This window comes from Bufo gargarizans, chromosome 3 (assembly GCF_014858855.1).
Source record: "Bufo gargarizans isolate SCDJY-AF-19 chromosome 3, ASM1485885v1, whole genome shotgun sequence".
Lineage (NCBI taxonomy): Eukaryota > Metazoa > Chordata > Amphibia > Anura > Bufonidae > Bufo > Bufo gargarizans.
Genome location: NC_058082.1, coordinates 473,448,681 through 473,463,007, shown reverse-complemented (window position 1 = coordinate 473,463,007; position 14,327 = coordinate 473,448,681). Strand labels below are relative to the sequence as shown.

At 40.4% G+C, this 14,327-nt stretch overlaps 1 protein-coding gene across 1 annotated transcript in view; it reads right to left on the bottom strand.

Annotated features, from left to right (window-relative positions):
• GRPR (gastrin releasing peptide receptor) overlaps positions 1 to 14,327 on the bottom strand; it is a 295,798-nt gene that overhangs the window by 280,863 nt on the left and 608 nt on the right. The gene's annotated exons all lie outside the window — the stretch shown is intronic.

The window sequence follows — 14,327 nt, the reverse complement described above, 5'->3', positions numbered from 1 at the left end:
TGGCAGTTTTGTTGGTACTAGTTTAGGGTACATATGATTTTTGGTTGCTCTATATTCCACTTTTTGTGCGGCAAGGTAACAAGAAATAGCTTTTTTGGCACAGTTTTTTTTATTTACAACATTCATCTGAAAGGTTAGCTCATGTGGTAATTTTATAGAGCAGGTTGTCACGGATGCGGCAATACCTAATATGTATACAATTTTTTTTATTTATGTAAGTTTTACACAATGATTTCATTTTTAAAACAAAAAAAGTTTTAGTGTCTCCATAGCCTAAGAGCCATAGTTTTTTCAGTTTTTGGGCGATTATCTTAAGTAGAGTCTAATTTTTTGCGGGATGAGATGGCTGTTTTATTGGCACTATTTTAGGGTGCATATGACTTTTTGATCGCTTGCTATTGTACTTTTAGTGACGTAAGATGACAAAAAATGGCTTTTTTTAAACCGTTTTTATTTTTATTTTTTTACGGTGGTCACCTGAGGGGCTAACTCATGTGACATTTTTATAGATCCAGTCGATACGGACACGGCGATACCTAATATGCATACTTTTTTTTATTTATGTAAGTTTTACACAATGATTTCATTTTTGAAACAAAAAAAATCATATTTTAGTGTTTCATAGTACATAAGTAACATAGTACATAAGGCCGAAAAAAGACATTTGTCCATCCAGTTCGGCCTATCATCCTGCAAGTTGATCCAGAGGAACGCAAAAAACCCCTGTGAGGTAAAAGCCAATTTTCCTCACTTTAGGGGAATAAAAATTCCTTCCCGACTCCAATCAGGCAATCAGAATAACTCCCTGGATCAACGACCCCTCTCTAGTAGCTATAGCCTGTAATATTATTACGCTCCAGAAATACATCCAGGCCCCTCTTGAATTCCTTTATTGTACTCACCATCACCACCTCCTCAGGCAGAGAGTTCCATAGTCTCACTGCTCTTACCGTAAAGAATCCTCTTCTATGTTTGTGTACAAACCTTCTTTCCTCCAGACGCAGAGGATGCCCCCTCGTCACAGTCACCGTCCTGGGAATGAATAGATCATGGGATAGATCTCTGTACTGACCCCTGATATATTTATACATATTAATTAGATCTCCTCTCAGTCGTCTTTTTTATAAAGTGAATAACCCTAATTTTGATAATCTTTCAGAGTACTGTAGTTGCCTCATTCCAGTTATTACTTTAGTTGCCCTCCTCTGGACCCTCTCCAGCCCAGAACTGTACACAGTACTCCATGTGTGGTCTGACTAATGATTTGTAAAGTGGTAGGACTATGTTCTCAACACGGGCATCTATGCCCCTTTTGATGCAACCCATTATCTTATTGGCCTTGGCAGCAGCTGCCTGACACTGTTTTTTGCAGCTTAGTTTGCTGTTTATTAAAATTCCTAGATCTTTTTCCATGTCAGTGTTACCGAGTGTTTTGCCATTTAATAAGTACGGGTGACTTGCATTATTTCTTCCCATGTGCATAACTTTACATTTGTCAGTGTTAAATCTCATCTGCCACTTATCTGCCCAAGCCTCCAATCTATCCAGATCGCTCTGTAGTAGTATACTGTCCTCTTCAGTGTTAATTACTTTACACAGTTTGGTGTCATCTGCGAAAATTCCATAGTTTCCATAGTCTAAGAGCCATAGTTTTTTCCGTTTTTGGGCGATTATCTTGGGTAGGGTCTCATTTTTTGCGGGATGAGATGATGGTTTGATTGGCACTATTTTGGCGTACATGCAAATTTTTTTATCGCTTTTATTACCTTTTTTGGGAAGTAATATGGGCAAAATTTCAATTTCAATTTCAATTTTCTCATCGTTTTTATTTTTTTATTTTTATGGCGTTCACCGTGCGGGGAAAGTAACATGATCATTTTATAGATCAGGTCGTTACGGACGTGGCGATACCAAACATGTGTAGGGAATTTTTATTTTTTTATTTTTAATCAGTGATAAGCAATCGCACTTTAAACTCATGACGTACCGGTACGTCATGGGTCCTTAAGGACTAGGGATCCATGCCGTACCAGTACATCATGGGTGCCTAAGGGGTTAAAAATGCAAAAAAAAGACATCCATTTTTCCTGATGACACCGGAGAGACGGTCCGATATTGCAATGCATTTGTGAGACGGATCCGCATCTGGATCCATCTAACAAATGAATCCGTTTGCGTCCGGATTCGTTCTGGCGCCGGAACTGCCTGCCGGAATCCTTTGCCACAAATGGGAAAGTACCCTTACCTCAAGTCAGAACTTGAGTCTAAGACATCCAAAAACTAAAACATAATCCTTTATATGAAGACTTGCTGTTGTGCTTTAGATCATTGTCTTACCACATAACCCAACCATGCCTCATCTTCAGCTGACAATCTGATGACCAGACCTCCTAGAAAATTTGCTGGTATACTGTAGAATTGATAATGATTTCAACAATAATGGTTCCTCAATATCTGATCCCAGCATCCATACATGATCAACACCTACCACATATCTACTGCTAATAGATGTTCTTAAGGCCCCAATACATACACATTAGTGTATTGTCAGACAAATTATTTTCTCTTGGACCAACCGACATTCGAATGTGCATTCTTGACTTTCTCCTCGACAAATGATGGTGGCGAGGATCAGGCAAGTTAAATTTTTTCACCAGATCCCAGGAGATAAGCCACCTCCAGAAAAGTACCTACATGCTTGGCTGAACTGATTATGTATGTGTATGGAAGCAGGCTCGGACTGGCCCACAGGGGTACAGGGGAAACCCTCGGTGGGCCCCTGAGCAAGGTGGGTCCCTAGTCTCCCACCCCCTGCACAAGTGGCACATAACACAGTAGATGTACTGCACTACATACATATATTCAATATACAGCACCTCAACCAGCCTATGCTCATATAAAAAAACTTGTTAAATTATATTCAAATGTATCCATACGGTGGGCGCCCAAAATCAATTTTACTGGTGGGCCCTAGGTACCCCAGTCCGACACTGTATGGAAGAGTTGTCAGAGATACCTATTGGCCTAACGAGTGTTTGGCCAACAACTATTGAAGGATTATGGGCACTGCTATGGTATAAGGTTTATTGATTCAAAGAACTGTAAATGTTTCACCACTGGTCTCAGCGGTAATACCTCTGAGACCAGTTTTTAGCTGCAGTGGTGACATGCTAGATAACACATGACACATGACCAGTTGGTGAACAAAGACTGGTGGGGACAGGATCGGCAGGGGTATTGGATAGTGTTGAATGTAGTGCTCTGTCCGAACCCGATACGTTCCTAAACTTTATTAATAATATGCGTTCTGTACAGCATCACAATGTATGGGCTCCCTTGAGGCAATCTTATCTGCACCAGTAACGCGAGACTTGTGCCTTGACCCTTGTGCCTGGGTCGTTATAGTTAGTTTCTGCGCTTACATTAATGTTTTAAAATCCGAACTCGGGTTCATTAATGACTGTGGCGCATGCCACAAACCCGAGTTCAGATTTTGAAACAATAATGTATGTGCAAAAACTAACTGTAAACGTCCCAGGTGCAAGACTAAACAAGTCTTGCTTTACTGGTGGGGATAATAAGATTGCCTCAGCAGAGCCCATACATTGTAATGCTGTACGAAATCTCGTATTTGTTTTGCAGAAGAATTTTTGTGAAATTCTCAATGAATTTGATTAGTTTCAAATCGATTCGCTCATCTCTACTACCATATAATCCAGTGTTATGTTTAAAGTTGAAATGTATGACTATTGTTATCACTCATTTAATAAGCACGGAGGCTCTGTGGTTAGCACTGGTGCCTTGCAGCACTGGGGTCCTAGTTTCAAATCTGACCAAGGACAACATCTGCATGTAGTTTGTATGTTCTCCCGGTGTTTTCATGGGTTTCCTTCGGGTACTCCGGTTTACTCCCACACTCCAAAGACTTACTGATAGGGAACTTAGATTGTGAGCTCTACTGGGGACATTAAACAATGATAATATCTGTAAAGTGCAGCGGGATATCTCAGCATTATATAAGTAAAATGTGTTGCTTTTAAATCCAGCAATTGATTTCTACCACTGCCCGAATATCTACTAATTAAATTATCAGAGGAAAATATTACCTCACTTATAGAGTATGCACCAAATCCCATTACACATATTGACAAGTGCTCTATTCATTAGTGGACTTAAAAATGTTGCAAATGTAATTTACCGGCAAATAGATAATTCCAAAAGTGGTCTTTGCTCAGCCTGTTCTTGTTTCCTTTCGGAGATTGCTATTTAATGTGACAAACTAATGAACTACAGTTTAGAGGCAGGTAAGGTAGAGAGAGGACCATGGATATAATACAGATGGTACTATAGAACTAATTTCGTAACAATATCTTGCCTCACACAGAAGAAAAGTCTCTGTGATAACGCGACAAATTCTATGAAACAAATTAGAAATATTGTCACAGTCAATATAGCAATTAAGACTAGTCTTGATCGACTATGCTCGGCCGAGTTGGTGTATTTAAATGTAATTTAGCATCTATTTCTGAAAAGTTAAGCACTACACTATAGGGCTACATGTTAACCTGCACAGAAATATAAAATAAATCTTCTGCTGAATAGGAATGTTCACTACATCAGAAACTTCTATGAAGTTTTTCTGATACAGTTTAGCATTCAGCTTTATAGCTGAGTGGATAAGGTCCTTGCCTCTAATGTGCAATGTTTGGAGTTCAAATCCTGGCAGAAACTTTTCAGAAATTAGATTTCAATACACTGTCCCCACTGGATATAGCTATATATGAAGTTAGACCAGGGACTCCTAAGCCAAACTAGAGTCCCGACACCCTCCCCTCTTTAGAGCAGGGGGTGCCTGGGGTTCTCCCATTGACTTCCATTGTGCTCAGATGCTCGGTAAAACACCCGAGCATCGCAAAGTGTTCTACTCAAGCACTTTGGTGCTCAATCAACACTAACTGAGACCCTATGTGGACTATGACAACCTAAAATTTAAGCTATGTATGTAACTATGTAGACAGAGTCTGTCAGCAGTTTTGAGCTGCTGACAGAGCACTCAAAACTGCTGACAGCACTCTACAGACTATAGGGAGAGCATGACAGGGATATCAATGTTTTTATCTCCCCTGTGCCAAGATCGTTAGTGTCCAGGAGGTGGAGCCTTCATGTTCACTGCCCTGGGTTCTCTGTACTGAACTCTTCCTGGCTCCTCCCCTGTTCTCTGAGTGACGGCTTTGGTGACCAATCAGACCACTAGATCTGTCCCGCAGAGCAGAATGGAGAGGCCAGGAAGCATTTGTTGTAGTGAGATCAAAGCACTGAAGATGAAGAAACCACCTCGTGGGCACTTGTGGTTGTGACGTGGGGGAATAAAAATACTGATATAACACTTTCATGCAAAGTGCAAAGCCATCTCTCTAGATATGTTTGCACCACTCTTTCTGTTATCTACAGAGCGCTGTCAGCAGTATTAAAGCTCAAAACTGCTGACAGACTTCCTGTAAGGCCTCATGCACACTGCCGTGTTTCACGGCCATATGCGGGCCATGGAACCGCGGCCTGGATCCCTCCGGAGAGCAGGAGCGCACGGCGTCACTGGTTGCTATGACGCCGTGCGCTCCCTGCTGCCGGCACAGTACAGTAATACACTGGTATAGATCATACCAGTGTATCACTGTATTGCGGCGGCAGCAGGGAGCGCACAGCGTCATAGCAACCAGTGACGCCGTGCGCTCCTGCTCTCAGGAGGGATCCAGGCCGCGGTTCCACGGCCCGCATACGGCCGTGAAACACGGCAGTGTGCATGAGGCCTAAAAGGAATGTACTGTCAAAATGGTCTATTATTTATATCAAGTCTTTAAAGTGAGTTTGTCACATCATTTTCACTGATATAACTAACAGCATTGCCCCACAGAAGATTGCAAATGCATTCCAAACGTACCTTGTGCAATTTGTGTCTTTAATCCATGTTCACAAAAAGTGCTTTTATTTAGCTGGAAAACAGCTGCCAGGTGCTGGGGCGAGCATTGCTGTTACAAGTGCCCAAAGAAAACCAGATATAAAGGGGTTGTATCACTTCAGCAAGTGGCATTTATCAGTTCATACAAGGCACTTACTAATGTATTGTGATTGTCCATATTGCTTCCTTTGCTGTCTTGATTCGTTTTGTTACCATATTATACACTGCTCATTTCCATGGTTACGACTACCCAGCAATCCAGCAGTGGTGGCCGTGCTTGCACACTATAGGAAAAAGTGTGGGCCTCTCTCGTGGCCGGGACCATGGGAGCTCACATAGGCTAGTACTTTTTTCTATAGTGTGCAAGCACAGTCACCACTGATGGATTGCAGGGTGGTCATAACCATGGAAACGAGCAGTGTATGATGTGATGGAAAAGTGAATCAAGCCAGCAAAGGATGCAATATGGAAAATAACAATTGATTAGTGTTTTGTATTAACTTTCTGTACATGATAAATGTCAATAGCAGTAGTGACACAACCCCTTTAAGAACAGGGGAGGGCTGATGTAGCATATTTTAGGATTGGTAGCAGCTAGAGATATGGGCTTGGTCTTGTTTCAAAGATAACATTACAAGCTTTCAGATAATACCATAGCATTAGATGCACAACGTCAGTAGACATAGCTGTTAGAAATCAAGTCAAGAGTGAAAGCAGTGAAAACTGTTTTACTTTTACTTTCAACTGCATTCACTGCCATCCCAATTTCTAAGAGCGACAGTCATGTGAAAAAATTAGGACACCCTTTGAAAGCATGTGGTTTTTTGTAACATTTTTAATAAAAGGTTATTTCATCTCCGTTTCAACAATACAGAGAGATTAAAGTAATCCAACTAAACAAAGAAAACTGAAGAAAAGTCTTTTCAAGATCTTCTGTAAATGTCATTCTACAAAAATGCCTATTCTAACTGAGGAAAAAGATAGGACACCCTCACATGTATTCCCTCTTAAATTGGCTCAGATCTCACACAGGTATATCACACCAGGTGCACATAATTAGTAGATCGTTACTCTGCATGTTGAATGAGGCTTGCCCTATTTAAACCTCAGACATTTAGTTTGGGGTGCTCCTGACTGTTGAAGTGAGAGTGAGCACCATGGTGAGAGCAAAAGAGCTGTCAGAGGACTTCAGAAAAAAGATTGTAGCAGCCTATGAGTCTGGGAAGGGATTTAAAAAGATCTCAAAAGATTTTGAAATCAGCCATTCCACTGTCCGGAAGATAGTCTACAAGTGGAGGGCTTTCAAAACAACTGCCAACATGCCCAGGACTGGTCGCCCCAGCAAGTTCACCCCAAGAGCAGACCGCAAGATGCTAAAAGAGGTCTCCAAAAACCCTAAAGTGTCATCTCGAGAACTACAGCAGGCTCTGGCTACTGTTGATGTAGAAGTACATGCCTCTACAATCAGAAAGAGACTGTACAAGTTTAACTTGCATGGGAGGTGTGCAAGGAGGAAACCTTTGCTTTCCAAGAGAAACATCGAGGCCAGACTGACATTTGCCAGAGATAAAGTTGACAAAGACCAGGACTTCTGGAATAATGTTCTTTGGACAGATGAGTCCAAAATTGAATTATTTGGACACAACAGCAGAGGACATGTTTGGCGTAAACCAAACACAGCATTCCAAGAAAAGAACCTCATACCAACTGTGAAGCATGGAGGTGGAAGTGTCATGGTTTGGGGCTGCTTTGCTGCAGCAGGACCTGGTCAGCTCACCATCATAGAATCCACGATGAATTCTACTGTGTATCAGAAGGTGCTTGAAGAACATGTGAGACCATCAGTTAGAAAATTAAAGCTGAAGCGGAACTGGACCATGCAACATGACAATGACCCAAAACATACTAGTAAATCAACCAAAGATTGGCTGAAAAAGAAGAAATGGAGAGTCCTGGAATGGCCAAGTCAAAGTCCAGATTTGAATCCCATTGAGATGCTGTGGGGTGACTTGAAAAGGGCTGTTCGTGCAAGAAACCCCTCAAACATCTCACAGCTGAAAAAGTTCTGCATTGAGGAGTGGGGTAAAATTTCCTCAGACCGATGTCGAAGACTGGTAGATGGCTACAAGAACCGTCTCACTGCAGTTATTTCAGCCAAAGGAGGTAACACTCGCTATTAGGGGCAAGGGTGTCCTATCTTTTTCCTCAGTTAGAATAGGCATTTTTGTAGAATGACATTTACAGAAGATCTTGAAAAGACTTTTCTTCAGTTTTCTTTGTTTAGTCGGATTACTTTAATCTCTCTGTATTGTTGAAACGGAGATAAAATAACCTTTTATTAAAAATGTTACAAAAAACCACATGCTTTCAAAGGGTGTCCTAATTTTTTCACATGACTGTATATCTCCTGATGTAGTGAATCTAATGCTATAATGGAACACCAACTTTCAAACAAGACCAGCTACATATCTCTAGCTGCTACCAATACCAATATATGAACAGCTAAACCAGCCTTCCCCTCTTATTAAGTCCCTTTAAAAAACATATTTTTGAAAAAAAACATGTTTAGAGATCATTTTTGTACTGGTTACACTGAGGAGAATCAGTATTTATCTTATCATCAGCGGGCAGGAGTATAATGAAAAGTAATTACTATATACTATTAAGATGCAGGCACATAACACAGAATACACCATTGACATGGTAATGAACATGGTGCAACTGCTGAGGTAGCAGGCATAGTATCTCCACTCCAATTGGAACACTTTGAATTTGGGTAAAATTTATTTTTACCTGAATCGAATCTTTCGACTGATTTGTTACCAACATGAATTTCACTGTATTAGTGTCCTTGTTATATTAAGACTTTACTTTTCTATTAACTCCTTTTAAATCTCTATGTGTCAATTATTATCTGTACCGTTTTTCTTTTTTGGGCATTTTTGTAATGACACACCGCATAGTTAATCTACTACTTGCGATGAGCATATTCAGTGCGAGAAGTATCTCAGAGGTACTTCCAGTCCACAATACTGCTCCTATCACATGGACCCATGGTATTATAATGATTTATAATGCTGTGTGTTCTTGCCTGATCTCAGTTCCAATAAATTGTGCTCACATAATGCCGTCCGTACAAATGGGTCAATGTCATAGGTGCAGCATTCAGGACGGGAAATACCTCTGACTCGTGGGGCATATTTCTTGCACTGAATACACTTGTGTGAAATTTTCCTTACTCATAATTTGCATAAACCTTACCTGATCTGTCAAACCACAGTTTAATCCATACAGATAAATTCTATATATAAACACATTTTTCTTTAGATCTCAGGCATAGGCATTTCAGCATAGGATAATTGTGACAGACCTGACAAATCAGTGCATTAGACGCGGTTTTCCTTATCTCTTTCTGTTTGTAACTGGTTTAAAATATCTTGAAACCCACTATTTTCCAGAGTTAGCAAAGATATGGCATGTTTAGACTGGAGCTCAAGGACTAAAATACTTTAGGAAAGAAAAAGCTTCCATGTAAGATCCTGCAGCCAATGAACTCATAGAAAGTTAACTATAGCAGCAAGTCAACCAGCCCAATGCACTTGGGTACGTCTATTATACCCTCCATATGTTAATGTAGGATCTTGTGACAGTCCTGAGATGTTTGAAGTTATTCTTTCATGCAACGTCCTTAGCATGACTCCATCTGCCTTCAGTGTGTGACATCCCTTTAGGCACCTTTTACAATGTTTGTTACAAGGTATTATTCAGTTTAGCTTCCCAGATATAGAATATTTGCAGCTACATTACTTTGGTGTTACCAAGAAACACATTCTTTCTCTGGATCTGGATCTTGTCCATTAATCTCTATTTGTATGCGAACACGTGGATCATATTGATCAAGACTTCTTATGACATAAGTGTATATCACTGTGTCATTTCTCTTCTATACATAGCATAAAGAATAGTTTAGTACAAACAACTAATGATATTTTCCTATCTTCCAGCTACAACACTTATGGAGGTTCCTTCATCTTAGAAAAAAAAAGTTATTCTCTTTCATCTCCTTTAGGCCTCCTGCACACGACCGTAGGTGTCCCGTCGCCGTATGGCGGACAGCATTTGCGAATCCGCAATACACGGGCACCGTTCCGTGTGCATTCCGCATCATGGATGCATACCCATTCACTTCAATGGGTCCGCAAATCCGGAGGTGCGGAATCGTGCAGAACGGAAACACAGAACAGAACCCTATGGGAGCGCGGAAGCACGAAACAGAACCCTATAGGAGCGCGGAAGCACGGAACAGAACCCTATAGGAGTGCTTCCGTGGGGTTTCGTCCCGTACTTCCGTTCCGCAAAAAGATAGAACATGTCCTATCTTTTTGCGGAACAGGGGCGGATCGCGGACCCATTAAAGTGAATGGGTCTGCGATCCGCTGTGGCTGCCCTATGGTCAGTGTTCGTTGCATTGCGGGTCGCAATTTGCGGGTCGCAGCACGGCCACGGGGAGCACACGTTTGTGTGCAGGAGGCCTTAAAAGCATGCTACCTCTTATTGACTTCATCTTGAGACCTAATTATAACTTGTCCCTCTAGATATCAGAAAAGCCCATCCCTTCCTCCTTAAATTTCATAAAAGGGATTTCAAGTATACTAAAGATATTCATAACCCAGAAGCAAACAGATAGATCCTGATACCAATCCTGTGTAAAATAATTATCAACCAACAATACTTATTGATGAAGGTCATTATATATTTACTTTGTGGTGACCTCTATTGAGGTAGCAATCAATTATGGAACATTAATAGGAAGACATTCTTAAGCAGTTTAAATGTGGTGATATGAATTAATAATGCTCCAGTAATTTAATTTATATAGATAGTCTAGATAGATAGATAGATAGATAGATACTGTAGCTAGCTAGATAGATAGATACTATAGATAGATAGATACTGTAGCTAGCTAGTTAGATAGATACTATAGATAGATAGATAGATAGATACTGTAGATCGATATATACTATAGATAGATAGACTATAAAAGATGTAGCCCAGCCAAGGTAACCACATGAGAATTACTGCGACTTGTCAGGTGGAACTTGTACTTGCAACAGGTACAGCCTGGCAATTAGTGGTAATCCGCATGCTTTACAGAAGCTGGGCCATACCATTCACAGCCATCCTTATAGGCAAAAGGAAGACATGAGATAGATAGATAGATAGAATAAAGATCATTATAGAGATGATATATAGAATATGGATAGCAGATATGAGATAGATAGATAGATAGATAGATAGATAGATAGATGCATTGGTAAGTAAAAAAAGAATCACATTTCTTTTAACAAGGAATTTGGAATGCCCCGGTTTTTGTAACATAACTAGCAGGACACTGACCTTAAGTACTGGAGTGATATCACCCACTAACTTTGAGCTGTGCTACTTTCTTCTGAGATAAATAGATACTAGATTTATGATTGATAGATAGATAGATAGATAATAAAATATAGGCAGCACAAAAAAGACAAATATCTAGTGCAGATCTAAGGGGTACGACTGAGACCCCCCATTTGTAAGATACAAAAACATTTGGCAGCACTCCAAAGCCTGTGAAATATGTCAAATGGATTTATCCATAGAAAGAAAGAAAGAAAGAAAGAAAGAAAGAGACAGATAGATAAGTAAACACTCAGATTATATATTTTAAAAGATCTCTGCAGTGCTGGCAATACTACCACAATATACAGTACTTTATCTGCAGAACGCTGAAACTGTTTGTCTATCTTTCAGTCTCCCTGAAGTATTGAGAAGGATGACCTGTACTTATACACATCAGGATATTAGAAACATAGCAATGTATGTCTATTCGGGTGTAGCTACCTTACACAGAGACATGACCAGATACAATACTACAGGGCGTCATTGCACCTAATGGTTGCAGTCCCATTAGAGCACCCATCTCCTAGCAGTGGAGAATGATGTTGCTGGTGACAGAAAAAGGGACAAATAATATTCTGTAATTGGACAGTGAATAAATCTATGTGAACTGTAAGGTTTCATGCAGACTGTCAACCAGCTCCTCGGCTATACATTTGCAGGTTTAATCCCACCGGTTTACTGATTTGGAAGGAAGCCACTTTTTTCTGCATTATCTTAATGCTGTGAGACACTTGAAGGGTATCACTGAGTACAGATATCCTGCTGCAGATCTTTTCAATATGTTCTCATCCCTTTGGGGACCTGAGCTTTTATTGTTTAGGAATGGAAGTGTCTCGTGATAACCCTTTGCACAGAATCCTGAATGATGCCTGGATATGGACCATTATCCTAAACCTGGTGTTTGGAGACACAAGGAACATGATTGGACTGAATAATGAGCCTCTGCTGTGCAGCTATCTGCAGCTCCTGACTGAGGATCTCCTAATGTGTGCACTATGTTGTGGTCCATGTCTAACATCGGCACTGTCTATAAAGGTAAGTAACTCACTGAGGCCAAAAACACTTGAACCTAGGAGTTGAAGAATCTTAGACACATCATCCAGTGCAGGAATCTTGATCATTTCCAATGTGTAATATAAGACACCGCCGAGCAATGTATTGTACAATTATGTCACAAAATAAGTGACAATCCAAGAAGGCATGAACGTGGAGTTTCCATGTCCTCCACGTTTGCAAGGTAAAGAACACTGTGACCATAACTGAAGACAGGGATCTCCTGCAGGAGAACATGCATTCTCTATACAGTGCTGTGAATTATATTGCTGCCATAATAAAAAAAAAGGAATAAAAATTAGTGTAAACTCTAAATGTACCCGTTCATTGATAATGGTAATACAAGCAGGCTTGTTCATCGTGCTTCACTGCTAAATTCAGGGTGACTTTTAATAGATTTCTTTAGAAAGGATAATGAGGGGTGAAGGGTCAATAAAGTGCATTTCAAGCTTAATACAAGTTACATTAGAACCGTGTTACATACTGAATAGTAAAATCATACCTTACCCAAATAATATGGTTGTGATCTATAAAAGAATATTTTATAGAATGTGGATGAATACAATATATGATTTATATAATTGCTTTCCTATACGAGGTATTGTTCCATTACAGCACCGTATAAAGGTTCTCTCGTTATACTGCACCGGTGGATGTCTATTAAAATGTGTTCCATTCAACAACTGAGAACTCAGGTAGAGATAACCCTAAGGGCCCATTCCCCACAACCCTATTTTCTTTCCTTGTCTGTTCCGTTTTTTTGTGCAGCCCGTATGCGGAACCCGTTAATTCAATGACCCTTTGTGCATTCCATTTCCAAATGTCCGCAAGTCCGTTCCTCAAAAAAATAGAACATAGGACAGGCATTGTGACAATGGATCTGGCAAAAAAAAAAAACTGATGCAACACAGACATCCGTTTTTTTTTTCTTGCGGATCCGTGTTTTGCGAACAGCAAAATAAATAGGGTCGCGTGCATGAGCCCTAATGTCCATCTTTAACCGGGTCACACTCAAGTGAGTCCAGGAAACTGGGATATGGGGTCACCAAATTGTAGAGTGGGGGTCACCGGCGAATTTAATAAAGCCATGTGACTTAATAAATTCTTTTTAGGGCAAATTTTTTTCAGGATGAAATTATTATTTTTTTTTCTGCTAGAGGCGAGCGAAGTTTAGAAAAATTCGATTCAGCAGCTTCGCCAAACTTCAGCAAGAAATTCGATTTTTGACAAATTACTTAGTCTCGAATCGCTTTACATTGAATGGAGCGGGCTCAATGATGGGGAACAACGATCACGTCCCCCACCTGTTATTTAACCCCTCAGATGCCGAGGCTGATCGCGGCATCTGAGACTCACATTCAGATGCTCAGGGGTTATTCCGGGGTTGAATTTTTTTTTTAAAATTATACTCACCTCATCCACTTGATCGCGATGAGGCCGTCCGCTCCCGTCTTGATTGAAGAAAACCAGAAAAAAAGACCTGTGGAGAGCATGATGACGTCACCGCGTGATCACGCTGGGCGCGCAGTGATACGTGATCACGTGATGAGGTCATCACGCTCACCGCAGCTTGATTTCTTCAATCAAGTCGGGAACAGACAGCTTCTCCATGATCAAATAGATGAGGTGAGTATCATTTTTTTTAACTTTCAGCCACCATTTTAGGAAAAATTGATTTGTTACCACGAAGCGCAAGGAAATTGGGCTTTGTAGCGAATTGAATTTTTCCTGAAATTCTGATTTAAGTGCACTTTGGATACTTTGATTCTCTCAACACTTATTTTTACATTACAGAGAGACTGATCATCAGTTCTAAAGTGAGAGAACCCTGTCAGACAACCCCCCATGTCTCATCTTTCTGGAAGTGTGACATAATAAA